The following is a 25,300-nucleotide window of genomic DNA, read 5'->3' on the forward strand; positions in this document are numbered from 1 at the left end:
CGCCACACCACGCAGGTCCCATCTCCCTCGCTGGGGTTCACCTCTGTGTCATTCAGGTCTCCCACGCCACCCAAATGGTGCCACTGAGGTGACTCACCCCAGCGCCTCCTCACAGGGGGCAAGGAGAAAACTCCAGTAAAGGTGGAAGGTCCAGCACAAAAAGTGCTGTTGGAGATAGTAGCCACCACTGTAGCTGTCAAGACCCAGCCAGGGCTGCTGTTCCATGCTACTGCCATTCACCTCCACTCTGTCCAGGAGGCTTCCACCAGTCTCATCACCCACACCACAGATATGGGGCCAAAGCTTTTCCAATCTCTCCTCAAACACCACCACTCATGAAGATAGAATTGGTAGTAGATATCCAAAAAATTTCAGGAATCTCCCACCTTAGAGTGGCATCCGGTGTCCTGTCACCATCTTGGATCTCATACATTCTTCATAATAAACCATAAACTATTCAATAATTTCCTAGTCACAGATGTTCATCTTAAAATTTATCCATCCATTTTATAATCATTAAGTAAATAAGATATACAAATTCATGTACTTTTCCACCACTTATGTATAACTTGCATTCATTCCCTTGAAATTTCCCCATCAAACACAATTTCCTTGGACTTTGATACAATAATTTTCAAAGTTATTCTTATTTTATCGCACAATCTGACATTCACTGCATTCAGGTTTTCAAGCCAGGAACAAGGCATTGTTTCCATACAGTGGTATGCATATATTCAAGTCCTCAACCAATGCATTTTAATGTCACCACAAGCATCCCTAAATATATTAAGCAACCAAGGGAACATGATACATAATTGTCTTACACCCTGCTTTATCTTGAAGCATTTGCTAAGCTATCTATTGATTCTCACATGTACTTTATTTGATCATACACTGGTTTCAATTCAGCAACCAAATATCAACTCTATATTTGTGCAAACATTTTATAATTCAAGCCTATTCATATGCTTTCTTTAAATCAGTAAAGGTATAGTAAATTTTCTCACATTCATACATTTTTCAGTGACTGATTGAAGAGCAAAAATCTGGTCTGCACATGCCTTACTTAGCATAAAACCACACTGCATTTCCAGACTTTTTCTAATTGTAATCTCTTGTACCATTTTGATCAAAATTTTGCCAAAGACCTTCCCTTTAACAAAGAAATTCACTCTTAGTTTTTACAATTACTCTTACTACTTTCCCCTTTGATTAGATGAATAATAACAGTATTCTTTGAATCATCCATCACATATGGATTGTTCACACACACATGAAACAGATCACACTGCCGCTCCAGAAGCAAACCACACTCACAGTTTAATATTTTTCCTGTTTTACCATCTACATCTACAACTTTTCTGTTTTCCAATGTTCTCACAGCCTTTAGGACTTCCTCTTCCTTTCTTCATATATCAATATAATTCCCATGCTAATCTTTAAAATACTGCTTTCATCAGTTCCTTCCTTCAGTTTGTCCCAAAACAAAGTATTTAAAATACACATACACAAACAGACACGCACACACAGTGTGACTGCTGAAATGAGTGAATCCAACCAGAAAGCCCCAGTGATTAAATGAGGAGGCCACTACTTTAAATCCCACATAATCCTGGAAAGGGTTTTCATCATCTCAGAAGGACTTTTTCCACCATGCAAATATCTTCAGGCTTGGACAACAAGGAATAATGACATGAAAACATGCTTCAGCACTATGGACAGCATCTCTCTATTCCGTCCGTGCATTATTGTTGCATCTGCCTGTAAAGGGGGAAATCACATTTTAACAGTCTCTGGTGTTAAAATCTTTCTGCAAATTAAAACAAACAAACAAAAATCATAGCAGATAAGAAGCTGGGTTAGAAATTGCTCTCACATATGCTCAACTTTTATTTGTAGCGGGTAGTCTTTTTTATTGCAGGAAGGTTTAAACAAAAACAGGAAAAGCATTTACACATGGTGTGCTATGCCTCAAACCTGAAGTGATAGTCTGTTCTGCTACCTCATTTGCTTCATGTGAAGACCCAGCCTCCGTGAGCCATGCCTGAAGCTAAAACTATCAGCTGTATTACCTGGATCAACTACCTTTTTCGATCTATGTCTCCCTGAAGACCCAGGGTGGAGAGGGTATCTGAATCACGGGAAAAGTTTTTAGTGAACTACAGATTTCATTGAGCCTTCACAGGCTCATTAGTTCAGCTAACAGTTTCCATTTGTTAAGATGCCATGTGGCTCAGGATCGCAGCAGCAGGAGGAGTCAGTGATGGTTAAATGAGGTTGGCAGCAGGGACCACTAGGCCATTTATTGTCAATGATAGGAGAGAGAACCAACTCTAGTGCTGGAAGGAAAGGCTCTCCTTGACGCCCAACCATTCCACCTCACTGCACAATTTTCAGAGGAGGCCACTCTCTGCCAAAACATGGCAAAGGGGGAAGGGAATAAAACATCAGTCATACTGGCAGCTTTTTCTTGTTCGTTATGAGCCCCACTGCTTTCCACCGGACTGCCTCATTTTCACGGAATTGCATAGGTAGCTTTTAGAATTGCCTTCTTTTTCACCCAGTTCCTCCCTCAGTGTTTTGCATTACACATTCTACATGCCTGGCAATGTTTCCAAGGTTGTCAGGGAGGGCTGTACCATTAGACAGATTGCCTCAGGGAGCAGCCACTAAAGGGCATGGAATGGCAATTCTGTTCCAAACATGCTTCATGACTGGTCACTTGGAAAGATAATATTTCTTTACCCCAAATGACTAGGCAAAAAAAACTTATTTTATACCTGACACAAACCCCACTTGGAAAAAGGGAAGAGGTCTGGGGAAGAGGAGAGACTGGTTGTTCTTCTCCTGTATTATTTCTTAGAGTTGACTTTTCTTAGTAACTTGAGCAAAAAATTCAATGTTTGAAAGAAGCAATGATTACTACCTTCAAGCTACATTGTTCATATAAATGCTTTGCTCTATGATAATGAACAATAATATACAATGGGTAGGTTAAGCACCTAGTATACAATAATGAACTTTTTTTTTCATCATTGCTGCCTCAGTTTGTCTCTTTGTGTATCACAGAAAGCACAGCTTGGAACCTTTTAAATCTTACAAATATTTGATCCCATCAGTCTTGGAGATGAAGTCTTTGCTTCTTAGGTTTCAGAAAAGCATCCTAATATTTATTTTCTGGCCCTTAAAGTAGACAGGAAGACAATACTACTGCATTCCCTGCTCATAAATCACATACACACACAATATCAACATCTTTCTGACCCAGTTGTAATGAATTTTAATACAACATTATAAAAACAAACACAAACAGAAATAAACAGAATCCTCATGCATGTACCTTGGCTAAAATCAATAGGCATAGCTACTCCCAAAAAGGAGAAGAGCACATTATAACTGCCTGCTATGTACTCATTAAAAATGGGAAGTTTGTCTTTCTTTAAAACATGACAACACTAACAAAACAACTCAAACATGGTTGAATACCCAGGAATTGAAAGCCTGACTTTTTTGAGCACAAGGCTGAAAGGCCTCTCTCTCTGGATGGACAAATCTGTTTGTTTTGCTTTCTTCCACATTTTTCTTTTTCTTTTTTCCTTTTTTCCTTTTTATCTATCTATCTATCTATCTATCTATCTATCTATCTATCTATCTATCTATCTATCTATCTATCTATCTATCTATCTATCTATCTATCTATCTATCAATTTATCCCCACCCATCTCCTCCCATCAGAGGCCTCTGGGCAGTTTACAACAAATGATTAAAACCATCAGAATAATAAAATACAATAAAAATACTATAAATAGAAATAAAAATAAAGAATAAAAATCCAAGCAATGAAAGATCTAAAACAGTCCAAGTGTGGGAGGAGTGGACTATAACAACCATCCCCATGTAACTCTATTCCCCTCTCCACCCCAAGCAAGGTGGCAGAACCAGGTCTTCAGACTCCGTTGAAAGGCCAGGAGTGATGGGGCCAATCTCACCTCCGGGGGCAGCATGTTCCACAGGGCTGGAGCTACTGCAGAGAAGGCCTGCTTCCTGGACCCCGCCAGATGAAATTCTTTTACAGATGGGGTCCGTAGCATGCCCTCTCTGCACGATCGGGTGGGACGGGTTGATGTAATGGGAAAGAGGCGGTCCCTCAGGTAACCTGGTCCCATGCCATGTAGGGCTTTAAAGGTAATAACCAACACCTCAAATTGGACCTGGAAGCAAACTGGTACCCAATGCAGCTTGCGCAGCAGTGGTGTTACATGTGCCCTTCTGGGGGCACCAAAAACAGCTCGCACAGCTGCATTCTGGACCAGCTGAAGCTTCCGGATACTTTTCAGGGGTAGCCCCATGTAGAGCACATTGCAATAGTCTATCTGAGAAATAAAAAGGGCATGAGTGACTGTTCAAAGGGCCTCCTGGTCCAGGAAGGGGCATAACTGGTGCACAGCATGTAGCTGCACAAAGGCTCTCCTGGCCACAGCTGCCACCTGCTCTTCGAGCAGGAGCCGCGAGTCCAGGAGGACCCCCAAGTTATGCACCGGGTCTGTCTGGGGCAGTGCAACCCCATCCAGAACCAGAGATGTTAATGTCCCAGATACAGAAGAACCATTAACCCACAGCTACTTGGTCTTACCGGGGTTCAATTGAAGCCTGTTGTTCCCCATCCAGGCCCCCACAGCCCCCAGACACTCAGAGAGGGTGGTCACGGCATCACTTATTTCACCCGGGATGGAGATATACAATTGGGTATCATCAGCATACTGATGATACCTCATCCCATGGTGACGGATGATCTCACCCAGCGGTTTCATGTAGATGTTAAAAAGGAAAGGGGAGAGTACTGATCCCTGTGGCACCCCACAAAGAAGGGGCCATGGGGCCGATCTCTCCTCCCCTATCAACACCAACTGGGATTGGCCCTGGAGGAAGGAGGTGAACCAGCGTAAGACTACGCCGCCCACCCTCAACTCCCTGAGCTGATCCAAAAGGATACCATGGTCGATGGTATCGAAAGCCGCTGAGAGATCAAGGAGAGCGAGGATGGATGCACTGCCTCCATCCCGCTCCCACCAGAGATCATCCATAAGTGCGACCCATGCTGTTTCCGTCCCATAACTGGGCCTGAAACCTGACTGAAAGGGGTCTAGATAATCCACTTCCTCCAGGACCCTCTGGAGCTGCAAAGCTACCACTTTCTCAACCACTTTCCCCAAAAAGGGGAGGTGGGAGACTGGACGAAAATTGTCCAGAACAGTAGGGTCCAGCGATGGCTTCTTGAGGAGGGGGTGTACCAATGCCTCTTTAAAGGCCACCGGAAACACCCCTCTCCCAAGAATGTATTAACCATCGCATGGACCCAACCACATGTGACCTCCCGGCCTGCTTTTACAGGAGGGACACAGGTCTAGATGGCATGTGGTGGCATTTACTGTCCGTAGGATCCTGTCCACTTCCTCAGGTCCAACAGGATCAAACTGCTCCCAGATAACTGGGTAAGCCTGTTCCCCTGGTATCTCTCCAGACCACGCCTCATGCCTGGAGTCCAACTTGGAGCGGATCTGAGCGATTTTGTTCTGCAGATGCTCAGCAAATTCTTCTGCATGGCCCTGTAGGTGGGTCACTGAACCCACTTTCCCCAAAAGGGATTGAGTGATCTTCAACAGGGCCGTTGGGTGGCATTCTGCAGATGCAATAAGAGCAGAGAAATATTGACGTTTTGCCAGTTTTATCACCACAAGGTAGGCCTTAATGGCGGCTTTTACCTGTGTTCGGTCGAATTCAGTCTTCATCTTCCTCCAGCGGTGCTTTAGGCATCTCTTAACCCTCTTCAGCATCCTCAGCTCCTCCGTAAACCACGGGGAGTGCCGGGTTCGATGAGACAAGAGAGGCCGCACAGGCGCAATCCTGTCCAAGGCCCCGGCCGCCTCCCTATTCCAGGCTGCAGCTAGGGCCTCTGCTGGACCATGCAGCAGATCACTGGGTATAACCCCCAGCTCCCTCTGAAACCCTACCGGATCCATCAGTCACCGGGGGCAGACCAATCGAATGGGTCCTACCTCTCTGCGGAGGGGGGTGGCATAAGAGAATCTCAGGGCCACCAGGGTATGGTCTGACAATGACAATGGGGACAGATCTATCTCTCCCCTCAGATCACATTGCCACTGCTCTGACAAGAAAACCAAGTCTGGGGTGTGACCACTGTCTCAAGTCAGGTCCTGAATTATCTGGGACAGGCCCATGGCTTCCATGGTAGCCATGAACTCCTGAGCTGCCTCTGAGGCACACCCCGGGAATGGCAGATTGAAGTCCCCCAGAACCATAAGCCTGGGGAACTCCACCACCAGCCCCGAGATGGCCTCAAGCAGCTCAGGCAGGGAGGTTGCCACACAGCAGGGAGGTTGGTACAGCACCAACACTCCCAACTGTTCTCGGGCACCCAACTTGAAGAACAGGGTCTCACAACCAGCCACTTGTGGAGCAGGGCCCCTGAAGGCCACAAGAGACTCTTGGATGACAACAGCCACCCCTCCTCCCCTGCCCTGGAATCTCGGGTGGTGCCATACCATAAACCCAGCTGGGCACATTTCTGAAAGGGGCACCCCCCCCTTCCGCACCCAGCCAGGTCTCGGTAATACATGCCAGGTCTGCCCCCTCCTCAGTGATCAAGTCACATATGAGGGGGGCCTTGTTATTAACTGACCTGGCATTAAGAAGCAGCAGCCGGAAACCAGGGCCCCTATGGATCTGCTGACCAGGGCCTGGGTCTGAGAGCAGAGGGCCGGAACACGCCACCGGTAACAAACACCGGGGGCATCTTCCCCGAAGACGGACCGCCCTCCGGCTCCCACAATAACGTCCCCTACCCATCACCACCTCAATAATGAGCCCAGCCATGTTGCCCCCAGTGACTCCTGATCCATTAGCCCCCAGTCCTGGACCTTGGGAGTCTCTGCCTCTAAGTAGGGCTCCCTCCTTCCATTCATACATCCTTACTCACAGTCAATCTCCCACAGGGTGATGGTAGGCCCTCTGGCACACCAGCTTCCACTCTCGGTGCCGTCAGAGCCCAACCCTCACCGGTCCATTCACTATGCCCCCCCCCTCGAACTCTCTCACTGCTCAACAGGGGGCACTCATTCATTCTTCACCCACCCCCTGTCTCTCACTCAAGGGGTGAGTGCCCTTTCACACAAACACACTCCCAGACTCCCCCTCTCATCTCTCACCCTGGGGGAGAGTCTCTCATTCACTCTGGAGGGCCCTCACAGCTTCCAGCCACCTCAGGGGTGGTTGGGGGGGATGGGTAACTTTTTTTTTTTAAAACTCCCCACTCCTCACCCACATGGTCTGCTACCCCAAGGCCAACGACCGGTCACTTCTTCTCCGGTGCAGCCCAGAGTCCACTACTGCACCGTTGGCCCAGTTCACTGCCGGCCCAGTCTGCCACTGCATCGCTGACCCAGTCTGCCACTGTGCTGCTGGCCTGGTCTGCCGCTGCAGTGTTGCAATATTTCAGTGCCAGCCCAGTCTTCTGCCACGCCACCGGCCTGGTCCACTGCTGCCCAACCCGGTCTGCTGCTGCGCCGCCGGCCCGGTCCACTGCCGCCCTGCCCAGTCCGCTGCCGCGCCACCAGCCCAGTCCACAGCCATGCCACCAGCCTGGTCCGCTGCCACCCTGCCCATCACAGTGCTGGCTTAGTCCGCCGCCGCGCCCCTGGCACAGTCCTTTGGGGCCTGCCCTTTTGTTAGGGCCCAACCGAGCTCGCCACACCTCACCACCCGGTCCACTACTACTGCTCCCATCCACTCCACTCCGGGGGTTCTACACCCCCCAGTCCGTCCAAGGTGGGTGCGGGAGAACCAGAGCAGGGGGGGGGGATCAGACGCTAAAAAGCTATTAATATAAAGTGTCTCCCACCTGACGCAGCGACCGGCGTCAAGTGGGAGACTGATGTAAGTTCTTCCAAATCAATGTATGAAGAACCAAATAAAATCCTCACACACCTCTAAGTGTATTTCCTAGAAAGTTACTGTTATCCCAGAAATCTGTGTTTAAAATTTTCTTCAGCAATGATCACCAAGAGAAGCAACTAGAATTTGTGTTGCCCTTTGAATACTCTAAGAAATTGCTGATTTAACAGATAATGCTGATTTAACTGGATCATTTACAAGGCTAGTTAAATCTATGCCAAGACTTTTAACTTATACTTGCACATCATTTATTTTAGTGTTAAGGCTGATAGGGGTGAAAAGTGTTTAAATGACAATGAACAATTAATTCACTATGCCTAAATATATAACAGAGTTTCCATCAGATTTAACTTAAAATCAAAGATGAGCTAATTTGGAAATATCTACAGAAGCATCTGAACAATGTTATGAGAAGGCAAAAAAGTTATGATAAGACACATCCTGTAAAACAATAAGAAACAAATGTTTTCTCTTGTACCAACTTTACATTCCAGAAAAAGTTCTAATAATATATGGATGCTATTTGCTCTTATTCATTGCCTCAGTCTATGGACCATTTGAGGACTGAGATATAGAAATTATGTCTTTATTAATTTATGTTTCCCTGCCTCATCTAATATTTTGATATGGTGTGTTGTTTGTATGTTTCGTTTTGTGAAGCAGGATGACTCTCAGCTCAAGCTTTCTGTTATAAATTTTAGTGGCACTGTTAAAAGTTTATTTATTTTTTCTTAATCTGTCACTGTGCACTTTTAGCTGAGAGAAATTGCTTAAATTATTTATCTTGCAATAACAGCTGGGCCTTGCTGGCAAGACCATTTCTAAAAGCTCAACTCCCAAGTGCAGTTTCTGTTTAGATTTCTTAGGATCTATTCTCCTCTTCCCCAGTTTGCCATCTTATTGTGCATTTGGGAATTCAGACCTAAGCAAGTAGATTAAACTTTTACATCTAAAGGAACATTTTTGTATTTTTTTCTGAGATCACAGTTAATGGTAAAAGGTCACCCTTCAAAGTTTCCTTCCCATGTTTAATATTCAGTCATAGTTTGCCATGTCAACTAGGTAGAAAGGACTGCAAGCATTTTGATAATACATGCCATATAATTCTAAATAAAGTAAGATGTTATTTTACATCCCACACTTTATATTTTATAGGAAAGAGATGCTGGTGGAGCAAGTTCAATCTCTGGCAATTCAAGATGAGTCAGAAAGCATCTAGGCTTACTTGCTCAGCTAAGGCAAGTATTAATCTATTAGTATTTATATTTTATTCCAAGAATGTAGGATTTGATGACATCTCTCTTTGCAATGACGCAGTGGTGCTGCGGGTTAAACCGCTGAGCTGCTGAGCTTGCCGATTGGAAGGTCGGCGGTTCGAATCCGCATAACGGGGTGAGCTCCCGTTGCTAGTCCCAGCTCCTGCCAACCTAGAAGTTCGAAAACATGCCAATATAAGTAGATTAATAGGTACTGCTTCAGCGGGCAGGTAACGGTGTTCCGTTTAGTCATGCCGGCCACATGACCACAGAAGTGTCTATGGACAAATGCCGGCTCTTCGGCTTTGAAACGGAGATGAGCACCACCCCCTAGAGTCGGACACGACTGGACTTAATGTCAAGGGAAAACCTTTACCTTACTCTTTGCAACTGGCTTAACTGCAGCAGTTGAAAGATCATGACTATTAATACAAAGATAAATCCACATCTCCAGGGACAGTTGGTATCTGCTAGTAGAATGCAATATAACACTTGTTTGGGATTAGGCCTGGAGAATGCATGTATCTGACTGTGTATGATATACAAAACTGATATGAAATTGTATTGGGGACTTTCCAGCAATTGCCAGGTTAAATCACAAGGTTTGGATGGTGAAATGGAGAAGGTGAAATCATATAAGGAATTAGAAATTTTTGAAAGCACAGACTGCATTAGGGCTTCTCCTTCACAGTCACAGTATAATGGAGATTTGAATCATTCTTTCACCTTTGTTACTTGTTTAATTGTGTATCAGCTTGCACATGTAATCACTATTGTTTCCATGGATTTGAATATAGAATTCTTCAGAAGGCTTCTGGTTTTCAGGTGCTCATCTGAAACTATGAATATAACAAATTACAGCATCCTAGTGATGATCCCACTCTGATGAAAATAGCAATAATTTAAAGCAAAAAGAGAAGAAATGCTTCTATCTGTTAAATATGTGTAGTGCTTTTTTCCCCCAACTATTAAATCAGGCTAATGGACTTTTCCACGGAGCTGGTGTGAAATTACTATCACAAAAGCTGTCTCTTTTCAGGAAGACAATACCTCCAGCATTGCTTTTGGAAATACCAGCTCTCATTAAATATACAAACGAGGGCACACCATGATTTCATCTTATTGCCAGAGAGATCTTGGCTGTTGAACTTTAAAGCTAATAGATCAGATAAAGTAGGAGGAGCTAGGGTTTTTTCCTCCAGCTGTTCAGCTGAAAATCTTGATACAAGACAATGTGAGAGCAGTTTGTATCAGAGAAATTAGATTTCTCCTTTTGTATCCTCTGATCCTAGACTACTATGGGCTGAACTATCCTCCTGGAGGAATTAGAGCACTATTACCATGCTACCAGTGACACCAAAAGATAGTCATAATTAGGTCTTGGAGTCTTCTCTGTTTGGCCTATCTAGAACTTAAATATTTCAATGAGATCAAATGAGGGGCATGAGATTCCAGCTTTTTATTTGTTTGTTTGTTTGTTTTAGAGCCAGTACATTTCTTCACTTCTTGGTTTTAGGAAGATGCTGAAGACATTGACCTCAAATAAAGGTATGGAAGGAAAACTTCTCATCTCTTCTACAGTGAATGGCTACCCATGGAAAACCTATTTGAAGGGCATGGAGGCATTTCTGATTATGACATGTGGGAAAATCAGAGAAAAGTCAGGGAAAGCCATCTTGATTTTCCAGTCTCATACTCCCATCACCAACTGACCTTTCAAACATTACCCTACAGCCCAGCTCACATTGTTCAGGAAGGCTCCTATGTTGGCCAAAGACCACAATAAACATTACTACTACCACTACAAGGAGGGCTCCTGATTATCCAGAATATTTCTTTCCAAATAATCTGTATTCAATTTTCTGAAGCTTCTGTATTTACAAAAATATGTTATTATTGGCTGTTGGGTTGACCTCAGCAGAGGAAGAGAAGAATTTTAAGCATCAGTGATAAGAGTCAAAGTCTTACTAAGCCTGGACACAATTTATTTCCTTTCTGATTTTAAAACTGAGTTGCATGTGGCCTCTCAAAGTCTTGGATGCAGCCCCCAGAGGCTTACATGAGTTTTTAAAAACTAATCAATGAAAGACTTCCAGTGAGGAAATACTGAACTGACATCCCATGGACAGCGGAAGACATTATGGCTGAAAATGGCTAGATGCTGGACCCAGACCACCAAAATGTCTCTGGAGAAAGGAGAGATCTTGAGATCACCCATACTTACTCTGGATAGCTTTTTTATGAGTAGACAGCAGGAACCAAGTTTTTTGCAGTTAACTTGCAAACAGCTGGGAGTCACAGAATTCCACCAAGCTCATAGCCATCAATGTAGCCTTTATGGACTCAAGGTTCAAATGAACCTCACTTCTTAAACACTTTGGATTTTACTTTTTTGTACTGTTTTTTAAAGATTGAGAACCTTCAGAACTGCAAGTTTTATCATATTCATTGGATGAGTTTTTCTTCAATCCTTTAAGAAAGAAGCTTCAATTATGAGTTTAATATTTCGTAAAAAAAACCTTTTTGGAATATACAGCAAAAGGGTGATTAGAGTGTTGATTTTAGAAAACTTTAAACAGATTAAGGGTCCAGATGGACTTGAATTAAGGCTTTGAAATTAATGATAAGAATCCATCCTGCTCTATGTTTACATCTCTAAATGAATGAATGAATAAATAAATAAATGATAAGATGACTTTGAAGGTTGGTCACTAGGGCACCAGAAGAAAATGAATGCATCAATTACTCCATTGAGAGAGATCTATGACTATTGGGCTCAGAAATTAATTTTAAAGATATCTGCTATTATAAATAAACTAGATGGTGTCATGGAAGAGGAACAGGTTCCACTGAATAAAGTTGAAATTGATTTTAATGTGGATTTAAAAATGGCAGCTTATAAGAAAGAGATGGAAAGATGAAATAGTGGATACATAAAAAGATGAATTGTTGGATATACAAACAACACTGGTTGATGTTTTAACAATTAAAAAAGACATACAAATACTAAACCAGAAGAGTGATGTAGATAACCTTTACAAAAGGGACTTGTTAAAGTTGTCAACAATTGAGATAGTGAGAATATGAAGAATGACATGGGTAACCTCTTTATACTGGATTTACAAGAGGGGCTTGTTAAAATTGCCAATGATTTTAGGAGAAGAGACAAAGAGAGCATGAAAAGAAAACAAATGCTTGGACATTACCTGAAGGGATTAAAGATTGTTGTGAGAAAGGGGAAAGAATATAAAGTTGGTTTATTTGATCAAGGTTAAAATACATGGGTTGCTATTTCTGATAATATTTAAGGGATTTATGCTGACTAGGACTGGATGATGATTTTTCAAGGTTTTCTTTATTTAAAGAGATAAGGGGGATTTGTTTAAATAGAAAATGAAATATAAATTTAAAAGGAAGGATTCAAAGTGGGTTTATTAGATATAGTTTGCAACAATTATGTCATTATTTCTGATAACCCTTAATGGACTTTTGCTTATTAAGCTGGAATGATGAGATTTTAAAGATTTGTTTATAGAGAATGGAGTGGGATATGGGAAGAAGAGATGGTTGGTTGTATTTTAAGAGATGGTGACAAGTTGTTAATGTTAACTATACTTACTGAGGATGAAGGTGGAGGGTTCTTCTTTTTCTTTCTTTTCTTTTTTCTTCTTTTTCTGCACATTTTTATTTTTTGTAATTTGTATTAGTTTTATCTGTATAATATAATCCTTAACAAAAATTATAGAAAAAGAAGTTTTTAAAAACTGTAACTCTAATATGCAAAATAACAAAATGAATAAATACTTGAATGGAGAATAAACATATTAATCTTATTTAATTTTCATTTGGTGAAACTCTATATAAAATGAAATTATACTTTTTTTCATTTGGGCCCAACCCACTACTTTTTAGCATGCCCTTGGCGCACTATTGAAAGGCTGAGTGAACACATTCATGTTTTAAAACTGAATGGGAATTGCATTATATTATTAAGGATTTTAGAATGACAGATTGATGGATGGATGGATGGATGGATGGATGGATGGATGGATGGATGGATGGAAGAAGGAAGGAAGGAAGGAAGGAAGGAAGGAAGGAAGGAAGGAAGGAAGGAAGGAAGGAAGGGCAAACATCACTTCAAAAAGAACTCCTGATTGATAGTAAACACCAGAGAAAAGCATTTTCCCTCTGTCGGTCATGCATTTTTAAAACTGTCTTAGCAAGAAAGGTTTGAGGTAAAAAGTAGTGAGTCATTCAAGAAGCAAGAGATATTATTCTGAGTGAAATAGTATATTAGACCTCATTTGAACATGGCTTTGTTTCCTCATTAATGCATTCCCCTAGGAGGCTATGAAACTGCCCAGCTCCTTCAGAAGAAGGAAAAATAAAGCAAAACAATCCATATCTCTTTGAGAAGAAAGAAGAAACTCATTCTATCTGTAAGGTGAACCTACAATTTAAACTGAAGACAATAACTATAAACACACCATAGTTACAATTTTGGATTCCCATTTTCATTATTATTCATATTATTAAAAAAAGGCTTAAATGTATTGGAGGAAGATTTAGGTTGATTCTCTTGTCAATGGGATTAAAAAATGGGGCATGGGTTTGCTCCTCTTTGCTCCTACATAAAATTCATCATAGGGGATGCCAGTCTTTTGGAGGGTGGTTATTTAAAATAAAAATAACAAAACTTTTTTAACACTATAAAAATGTTCATTAAATGGCTTTAACATTTAAAAGGAAAATCAGTTCCCTCAAATGGAGATTAAATGAGACGTTATTACAAAAAGGAACAATAGTAGACTGTAAAAAGAAGTTGAAATTTTTTTTTGAGAATAATCTTAAAGGTACAGATACAAGGATTGTGTGGGATGCGCATAAATCTTTCATGAGAGGACATTCTGTACAACATAATAGCAAACTTAAAAAGCAGAGACAAGAGAACACACAAGTGGTTCTAGATGAGATAAAGATGATAGAAGAAGAATTAAAGAAATTTCCAGGAAATAAAAATATTTTGCAACAAATCACACTTTTCCAGCAACAGTAATCCATGTTATCAATAAGAGAAGTGGAAATAAAAATGAATTATGCAAAGCAAAAAAAAAAAAAAAAGATTTTGCAAACAAGCCAGGGAAATGGCTGGCATATACTGTAAACTAGAAAAAGAGAAAGAGAAAAAAATGATATTGAAATTACAAGATGGAAATACTATGATAACAGACAATGTAAGGATATGAAAAATATTCCATCAATATTATTCAGAATTATATAAAGGAGAAGAAGTTTCCCTGGTGAAAGTTGATGAAAACTTAATGAAACAAAATGTACCAAAGATTACAGATAAACAGAAACAAACTATGAATGGACCTATAACAATATGGGAAATTTGTGAAGTGATAAAAAAGAATAAAATAGGGAAAGCACCAGGACCATATGGCTTATCAGCTTCCTATGATAAATACTTTGAGAATGAATTACTACAATCTTTCTAAAAGATGGTGAATTCTACTTTAGAGAATGGAAGAATACTAGATAGTTGGATAGAGGCTAAGATAGCATTGATTCCAAAAGAAGGCCAAGACTTGACTTCACCAAAGAATTATTATCCAATATCATTACTGAACAATGACTATAAGATGGGTGATTTTGGCTGAGAGGATGCAAATAATTTGAATAATCATCCAAATAAATACAGTATTTTATTTATAAAGATCAGTGTGGGTTTTCACCCAAAAAAATAGTTAAGAGATAATATTAGAAATGTATTGAACATTTTGGAATGAATGATATTAAAGGCAAAACTGAAATACTTTGGCCACATAATGAGAAGACAGGACACCCTGGAGAAGATGCTGATGCTAGGGAGAGTGGAGGGCAAAAGGAAGAGGGGCCGACCAAGGGCAAGATGGATGGATGATATTCTAGAGGTGACGGACTCGTCCCTGGGGGAGCTGGGGGTGTTGACGACCGACAGGAAGCTCTGGCGTGGGCTGGTCCATGAAGTCACGAAGAGTCGGAAGCGACTAAACGAATAAACAACAACAGAACAAGATAATGAAAAACAAGCCACACTGATTTTTTTAAAAAGAAAAGGCATTTGACAATGTGAACTGGACTTTTTTGTTGGTAATTCTGGAAGATACGGGTTTTGGAAAGTATTTTATTAAATGGGTGATATCAATTTATACCTCACAAAAGGCACAAATAATTGTCAATGGAGAATTTAAAAATCTTGTGAAATACAAAAAGGGACAAGCCAAGGATGCCCTTTATCTCCATTTTTGTTAATTCTAGCTCTAGACGTATTGAATAGAGACATAAGACAAGATAAGAGAATTGCTGGGATGAAGGTTAAAAAATAAGTATACAAATTAAGGGCATTTGCAGATGTTTTGGTTCCAATTTTGGAAAATCCTATGGAAGGAATAGATATATTAATGGAAAAGCTAAAGGAATTTAGTGTGTTAGCTGGATTCAAAATTAATGATAAAAAATATGTTGACCAAAAAATATGAAGATGGAAGATCAAAAAGATCTGTTCCAAAAACTGGTTTTCAGATTGAGAAAAATGTAAAATAACTGGGTATTACCATAACCAATATGAATTGTATGTTTCATACATAATTATTTCAAAATAATTATGTTAAGGTATGTAATGAAATTAAGGACATGTTAAGATGGAAAAAATTACAATGGTTACTATTAGGGAGAGTTTCTGTGATAAAAATCAATGTATTACCTAGAATGATGTTTCTGTTTCAAAAAATATCTATTTTAACTACAGATGTATCATTTAAGCAATGGCAGAAAGATATATCTAGGTTTATATGGCAAGGGAAAAATCCAAGAGCCAAATTTAAAGTTCTTCAAGATGCAATGGAACAAGGGGGCCTGGGACTGCTTGGCTGGAAACTGTATTTTGCAGCCTGCTGTTTGGTTTGGATGGAAGAATGGGTGTTACTGAGAAATAAGATTTTAGAACTGGAAAGGCATGACCTGAGATTTGGGTGGCATAGTTTTTTCATGGTATGATAAAGTTAAGGTTTATGTAGATTTTAAAAATCATTATGTTAGAAGTGCCATACTGAGAATATGGAATAGATACAAACCCAGGTTTTCCTCAAAAATACCTTTGTGGATCTCAGCACAAGAAGCATTTTACTGAAAAGAAACAGCAGGCAAAGAGAAATGGTTGACATATCTTAAGTTGTTAGAATAAGAGCATGGAGAATATAAAATGAAGTCAAAAGAACAATTGACTGAGGAAGGATTTAGTTTTCAATGGTTCTCATCTGTACAGTTGACAGAAAGATTTAAAATAGATAAAGGTGAATTTGGAATTGAACAACATAAGACAGAATTTGAAACTGAATTATGTGCTAATGATAAACATGTAATTGCTAAAATGTATATGCTTTTATTGAGATTTGACATGAAAGAACAAATTAAAGAATGTATCATAAAATGGGCTAAAAGCTTTGGCTATAATATACAGATGGATCAATGGAAAAATATGTGGTCAAGGGGACTGAAATTTACATTACGTTACAATTTAAAAGAGAACTTTTATAAAATGATGTACCATTGGTATATGACACCAAAAAATTTTTCTAGAATGTATAAAGATATCTCAAATTTATGTTGGAAATATGGAAAAAAATAAGGATCATTTTTTCATGCTTGGCGGACTTGTAAAAAAGCTAGAAAATGTTGGGTTCAAATACATACAATAATAGAGAGAATTTTAAAGATTAATTTTCAACTGAAACCAAAGCTTTTCTTCCTGGGACTAATGGACAAACAACTAGAAAAGACCTATGGACAATTGTTTTTGATCATGGTAACCGCAGCAAGATTATTATATGCACAAAGATGGAAAGACTCTGAAATACCTACAATGGGGGAATGGTTGGTGAAGTTGACAGAATTTGCAGAAATGGCAAAATTGACTTTTTTAATTAGAGAAAAAACAGTAACTACAATTGTCAGTGACTGGAAACCCGTTATGGACTTTTTGCTGAAAACAGAAAAAACGTACTTGTGATTTATGGGTTTGATGATTAGAAAGGGTAGATTATAGAAAGAAGGGAGCTACAATGTAACCTTAGAGAGAGAGGATACTTTTCAAATGCATTTATAATCACTTTAAAGATTGGAAACCATTTCCTTATATTTTTTCTTTCTTTTTCTTTTTTTTTCTAATTCTCTCCTTTCTCTTTCATTTCTTTATTCTTTTCTCACCATTTTTTCTTTTACTTTCCTTTATTTTCTTTTTCCTCTAAATGTTTTTATTCTGTAATATTTTTTTTCAATTAAAAAAAAATATTTTAAAAAAAGTCCCAAGAAGCTGGAGTGGTGTGTTGGAGGAAAAAGACCCACTTACATTGTTCCTGCTGTTAGGCTTCAGCAGGACTTGGCAATAAATCACAGACCTCCTGATTCTAAATGGCTTAACTCAGCTCCTAGGCAAGGACTTGGCAGAAATCTTACAGACATGGCTTCTCTAGATAAGAATACGTATTGCAAAGAAGAATGAAGCAAAATGAAACCGCTGATTGCCCACTGCCAAACCAAGGGTGTGATCTGCCTCTTATAAACTCACAATATTCCTCCTCTTCCTACTGCTACTTTCTTGCCCAGTTATTGCATATTTCCATAGCTGCCATCTCTGCCTGGGAACTGTTGACTCTTATCTTATTTTACATACTGTCCACGGTATATATTCCTTCAGTATAATTTGCATCTAATGGACCATGTGGTATTAAGAGGCCTTGATACTTATGCTCTTCCTTTCTTAAGCTATTTCTTGATTTAATGACCCAAAAGGGTCATTTCCTGCTTTGGGTCTCTGAGTCTAATAGCAATGTTGATAGGTCAGAAGAATCCCATTTCATCATCCTGGCACATAAAGGTAAAGGTTCCCATTTAGTCATGTCCAACACTAGGGGTGGTGCTCATCTCCGTTTCATGGCTGAAGAGCCAGCATTGTCTGAAGACACTTCCGTGGTCATGTGGCCAACATGACAGTCATGGAACGCTGTTACCTTCCCGCTGAAGTGGCACCTATTTATCTACTTGCATTTGCATGCTTTCAGATTGCTAGGTTGGAAAGAGCTGGGATGAGTGCGGGAGCTCACTCTGTCACTTGGTGCTTGGGTCTCAAACCGCCAATCTTGCAACTTTCCAGTCAACAATCCTGGCGTCTTAACCACTGAGCCACCATGCCACCTTGTGGCACATATCTGACACATAGGGATAATCAATTCAGTGAACAGTTTTATTTAATGTATTAAAAGATAGACTAGAATAGAAATTAATTGTGGTGTTAGACTTGAACAGAATGAAAAATATAATGAACAAACATAAAATGACCCCATAATCCCATGTATCCTACCAGTGCTGCTTTCTTCCAGTTTCACTCATTCTAATTACCCATGAAAATCATCACTCTCTAAAAGCCAATAATAAATGAGGAACAAGATGAAAATAGTTCAAAATCTGAATCCTTTCCAGACTGAAGTGTAACTATTAATTGTTCATACTGCATTCAACTATGGATGGGAAGGGGGACACTAGCTACATGGCAAAAGAACTTGGCATGAGGCACCGTGGGACTTATTAGCCCATGATGTCCAGCTCCCAACATCAGCCTGGAGAACAAACTACAGGTCCTGCCATTAAGAGTCCATGATGACCACCTTGCTGATCCCTTGTGTCAAATATCTTGTGTGAATGTCTTGGGTAATAATAGGGTGGAGGGAGTTAATAAACATAAAACTATCACTTGGAGTAGCCTTGCAAAAACTATGTAACTGCTTCTACAAATTAATTTCCCAATGGGAGTAGGAAAAAGATTGTGGGATGTGAAATGTTAATTTGCAACAATTACTGCAGATCAGAGTATTGGAACATGGAGCTCATAATATTAGATTAAGACTGTCAACCACCTAAAGAAATATTAGTTGTATAATCTTATGCATTTTAGGGGATCCAACAATCATACTATCACACTGTACACACACATTTCTACATGTATATGGGAAAATAGCTGATAAATAAATAACATGCCTTCATTGCTTTTCATATGATATATACAGTTGTTATAGCAGATATAATCTTAAGAAGAGGCATTCTGTCCAATGAGGGGGGAAAAGAGAATACACTGTCATATTGCTTTATGCGATCACAAATTTTGTATTAAAAATCATATTTAAAAATTAATTAAAAGAACTTTAAAGAATCAAAATGTTTGATGAAAATATTGCAGCCTATTTTTAATAAATATTAAATGAGAAACTTGAAATCAGCATTCTTCCCAATACATGAATCCGAAATGGAGAGAAGAGGTTTTTAAATGCAAATAATAGGAGACAAGAACACTGCAGTATAAGCCAAAGATGTCCAGCATTTTATTTAGTTCTAAATTGCTTTTCAACAAAACTGGGAGCAAGGCTGCATTATTCCCTTAAGTTCCAATCACAGTCAACCTAAGGGTTTTTCAGCTGCTCATTTTGTATTTATGCTCTCCATTTCTGCAAGCCCTGCACTATGTATCCCTGAGTATTGTCTGTATTACATTTCATTTGTCACAAATACTGTTAGCCCAGTCAGGAGCAATTACACAAAATGATGCAATAAGGGAGGATGGGAACAATGCATCTTGGAATGTTACATTAGCAGAGATATAAGATGTTTGCTTCCAACACAATGTCAGGCATTTGTCAGGCCTTTGATCCTTTTGGTGTCTCTATTAGGATTAATATGTCTCAAGGAAGCTCAAGCATTGTGGCAATTAATCAAGGCTCCATAATTAAGGTAGCTTTGATTTAAGCAAGTTATCTTTAAAGCTTCTCAGGAATCAATGGCATAGACAAAAGTACACAGTCAGTAAAGTATATGATTTATAACTAAATGCCTTCTGTAGACTTACTTTAGACATTTCATGAAGGACTCCCTCCCCATCACCACCCACACCATAATCTAAATTGCAAATTTAGAAATCCATATTACTAGCATCATAACATTAGAATGATTCTTCTTCTCTCCTCCCCACTGCCTTCCCTATCTCTCTCATCTATCTTTCTTGTCAAGTAGTAACTTAACTTGCCAGAATAAATTGTATAGGAAATTTGAAGCATCCTCCTCCCATCCTTTGAGAAAACAAGGTTCCTTTCCCCCTTTCCTTTCCTTTCCTTTCCTTTCCTTTCCTTTCCTTTCCTTTCCTTTCCTTTCCTTTCCTTTCCTTTCCTTTCCTTCCCATCCCATCCCATCCCATCCCATCCCATTGTCATTGTTGGCAATTATTTCCCAAGAATTAGAACCACAATGTTCTGTACAGTGTTCCTGTTTAGCCAAACTTGTCCATTTTCAGAATATTCAATTCCATTCTTCTTTCCACCAAATTCTCTCCCCTGGTCATCAATCAGGATTTCATAGTCACTTAGCATATTTAGTCTTTTTGAGAATTCTTTCCTTTTTGCTAAAGAATCTGCTAACCTTGGGATTTGCCCATACCTGTTGATATTTCCATTTTGTGCTGGAAATGTGACAATATAAGGGTCCATGTTGCTTAATGTTCACATCTCATTACAAGGCTGTACAAATCAGTGACACTAACAGCAGCATCTATATTATTTATTATCTCCATCTCTTGGTGGCTTCCTCAATCAAAGAGCTATTGATTTAGTCTCTGATACACTAGGGCACCACTAATAATAGAAGGCAGAAGGCAGTATTGCACCACTACCTTAGGTGAAATCAAGTGGCATCAAATGTCCTATAGGACTACAGCAAAAATGGGAAATTTTGTTTAAGAATATAGGAAACTGCTGCATACTAAATCAGACCATTGGGGAAGACTGTAATGGATGTGGGAATGACCTTGGGAGACAGGGCAACAAGACGCAGCCAAAGAAACAGTCAGATAAAAAGCAGCTTATCCCGCAGCAGGATTGTAGGTGGGGCAAGAGGCTCAGAAGAGACTCCACCTAGTTTCTTAGGCTGTAAATGGGATAAGGGGGAGAGAAGTACTTTCAGACTTGCAAGATTCTGTTAGTGTAACCTTATAATAAAGTAGAATTAGCTCATCTGGTCATGTTTCTTGTCTGGGCTACCTAGTAAGGCTGACAAAGACCAATGTGTTCCCAGCTCCATTTTTGTAACCCCCAAATCCTGCCCTATGTGCAATTGCCAAATATTCGTGGAAAATAAAGTCATACAATCAGTAAAGTAGGTTAATATTATTTGAAGATAAAGAACACCCTCCCCTCCCCCCCCAAATTAAAATCCTGGCCTCATTACCCATATGTGTGACATGATCCCACCTATCCCAGCATCATCTTGCTGTACTTCTTGGCTTCCCCCCAAATGTTAAGTGCAGCCACCAGCCATCAAAAGGTCCTCTACCTCCTAATCAGTCTGCTTTTACTGTTATCCTCAGGGAAAGAAGAAGATGGATGCACTAAGTTGGGGATGTTATGAGCTTCTCCCTAGACATGCATCAGCACAGCAGTGAGAGGCTGGCACCATAAGCATCTGTTCCTCTTTCAGAGTGATCCTCTGTGGACCTTGGGATATGCTTCCCCCAAGGCTTAAGCTAAGCCATATAAATGAATCAGTGCAAGTCACTGAATGCAACTTTCACTTTTGGTTGAGCTGTAAAACTGACATAGTGCCTTTATTCCTACCTGTCTTTTCTTTTTCTTTCTCTCTTTCTGCAAATTATAATGGTCGGTCAGAACTCCTTCAGATAAATCTACTCTGGAATTTTTCCCTTGCACTTTGCTTCTTCTTTTTGCAGTTCCACCTTAGAAGTTCTGGTAGGCTCAATATGTCAAGGAAGGGAAGGGCACATATTTCTTCTTGTTGGGTAGCCAGTCTGAAGAGCTGTCTGTATATTACCAATCATTCCTATGGATAAATATTTCAAGTGTTGCTTGGGGAATTCTAAGTTCTGCTCTTGTCTACCAAAACACATTCATCTCATCCCATGACCACAAATATATCCAAACATACATGCAGACACAAACATACCTGCCTCTATACTCATCAACACATCTATCCCATATAAATTCAAGCATACCACTGCCAACAATCACACCCAAGTTTTTTTCCCCATGCACAAATCCCTCCATACACTTAAATGTTCTTGCATACAGACTCTCAAATACAACCATCTACATCTCAACTCTTCTTCTCAGTGACTATGCTTCAGTTGAGTAGATTCCTGTTGTCAGTTGGCATCCCATAGACTAGATGATTCACAAGATTGTGGAGGCAGCACCACCAGGTAGTCTCCAAAGATTATATGTGACCTAGATGTCACCTATTTTTAATTTATAAAATGTATAATCATACTGTGATGTATTGGTATGAACAGCATATTTCATTTGTTCTTTCAAACCATGTGGTTTATATAATTATATCAACTGGTATAATGGCATAATGTAATATCTTCTGAAATTAGTGGAAATGAGTCACCTCAGCTGAACAGGTACAATAGAACTATATACATTGATGTAAGGACTGTATAGAGCTATTCAGGGGCTGCCCTGAAATAATCATCATGCAAGGATCTCAGAATGCTCTCTCTTGACATTGCACCTACAATGTCCCTCTATATAGAGGATTGTAACATTAACCTTGTAGAAGGAATGCAAGAGCAGTTAGTTACTTAGCCCGGGGAAGGAAGAGGGGTTGAGAAAGAAACTCAAGATAACTCCACCTTGATAGTATAAGAGGGGACAGAGGGAAACTCTGTCAGGCTTTCAAGATTCAAGGTTCTATTATTATACCATACTCCAGTGGTCCTTGAGGTATCTGTCTCTTGATCTGGCCTACCTCAAAGTGTTGACACTCTAAAATAACAAAGTTGTCTGCAATAGGGAGGCCTTCATACATTTCATTATATGCACATCTGGTTTCTACAAAATGCCCAATCCTGAAAGCTTGAGATTTAGGATCTCATAGGAGCTGTTACTTACAGAATCACAGAATTGTGGAGTTGAAAGGGACTGCAGGATCATCTAGTCCAATATTCTGTAATATGCATGACAATCAATTAAACCATAATTGAAAGGTGATTGCCAGCCTCCTCTTAAAAACCACCAGACATGGAGAACTCACAAACCTTGGGAGGTAGCCTGCTCTACTGTTGTACAATGCAAATCTTACCATAAGGAAGTTTTCCCTTATACTTAATTGAAATCCAGATAGCTGCAAATTATACCTATAATTTCTGGTCCTAGTTTCGGTGGCTGTGGCAAATAGTCCCTGACCATCTTCCTTATGGTACTCTTTTACATACCTGAACACTGATATATCTCCCTTTAGTCATCTTTTCTCTAGACTGAACATTCACAGTTCCTTCAGTTTGTCATCACAGGACATGTCCTCAAGTTGCTTTAGCATCCTTATCAGCCTCCTCTGAATTAGTTCTAACCTGTCAATATCCTTCTGGAAATAGTGCAGAGTAGAAGGGAGAAGAACTTCACATGTCTTTGAAACAGCACTTTTTCTCTGCAGCCCAGAACTCCAATTGCCCTTCTAGCAATTGCCTCATGTTCAGCTTGTAGTTAATGGCAATACCCAAGGCCTTCTTTGATGTGTTGTTTCCAAACCAAGCCATGAATCCTCCATCTGGTATGTGTGCCCAGCTTCATATGCTTCCTTGCTACAGGCTTCCACAAAGTATTTGCACAAAACCAATACCTGTTTTAAAGAGATATCACAAATGAGACACTGCAGGAATTTTACTCCACACAACTCACATGATATGTTTACCTACATCTGTAAACTAGAATGAATGCAGAATTGTCAATTTCAAGTTTTTTATGCTACATAAACCAATTACTATATTAGAAAGTCCTAAAGTCTCAGAAAGGACTTAGAGAATCACTAGACAACTTGTGACCCATCATTTCAGAAATACTTCCTTACTTAAACAGAGAAACAGAATGACTGTGGGTGGATGGCATTCCCATGGTCATGTGATCATGATTTCCAATGCTTCCTGCCAGCTTCCCACAAGCAAAGTCAATGGGAAAGTCGGAAGTTGCTCCCACTCCCACTCCCACTTGGTTTTTGCCCGCCCATAGTCATTCTGTTTATCTGTTTAGGTAGTAAATATGACTTATTATTGAAGTTCATTTGCCACTACAATTATTTTTCTATTTGTGATGTATATTCTTCTTAGATGATCACAGGACCATCCAGCATTGGGATGAAAAAAAAATATGGTCAGCCTGAAATTTAATGTTCATTCTGGCCACATCAGACTGCTCTACCATTCTTTCAAAGGATGACCCAATGTGTCACAGGGTTATCTACTACTACTACACTGTCCTGAGGATCCAAGAAGTACATTTGAAGAAGTGTGGCTTGCTGGTTGGGGTCTGGCATTAAATGTCCAATGTAATAATGGAATTGCTCTTGAATAATCACAAAAGGATTCCATCTGTTTCTTATTGCAAAGACTTATTTGGCACCAAGAAGTCATTTGGAAGTGGCAGTTGTATTGGCTGATGTTCTTCCTGAACTCATTTGCAATAGGTTCATCGTAACTGTATAAATTGAGGAGTTCATTAGGCAGAGGTTGCAAATTGCCTATCCTGACCTTTTCCTTCATACAGCAGAAATTGGAGGTTTCTCCAGGGAATAGGAAGGCACGATAGTGAGGGCAGACTTTGGCCATCGCATCAACATCAGCAGAAATATTACACCGTGCAAGTTGTACATTTCCCCTTGCTCTTTCTCTGTTGAGGTCTTGTTGTTGAAGGCAGGTATTGTCATGTTGAGGAACTCTAGCAGTAATTACTGTTTGCCACACATTCTTGAGTTGATCTCCCCTTTTCTCCTCCATCTCTTCTTGTGTACTCATTCTGTGGTTTTCATTGTTATTCTGGAGACGTGTAGCCCTTTCATCCTCTGTATGTATCTTTCACAATTTGTTCTTTGTCCCTGATCCTGGAGATGTGCATTTTTCTGATTCTTTGTCTCTTGCTCTCTTCTCCTTCTGTGCCTCTTGTTGTCATTCTGGAGATGGGTATACCTCTCCTTCTCTGTCT

Source organism: Candoia aspera, chromosome 1, assembly GCF_035149785.1.
Source record: "Candoia aspera isolate rCanAsp1 chromosome 1, rCanAsp1.hap2, whole genome shotgun sequence".
Taxonomy (NCBI): Eukaryota; Metazoa; Chordata; class Lepidosauria; order Squamata; family Boidae; genus Candoia; species Candoia aspera.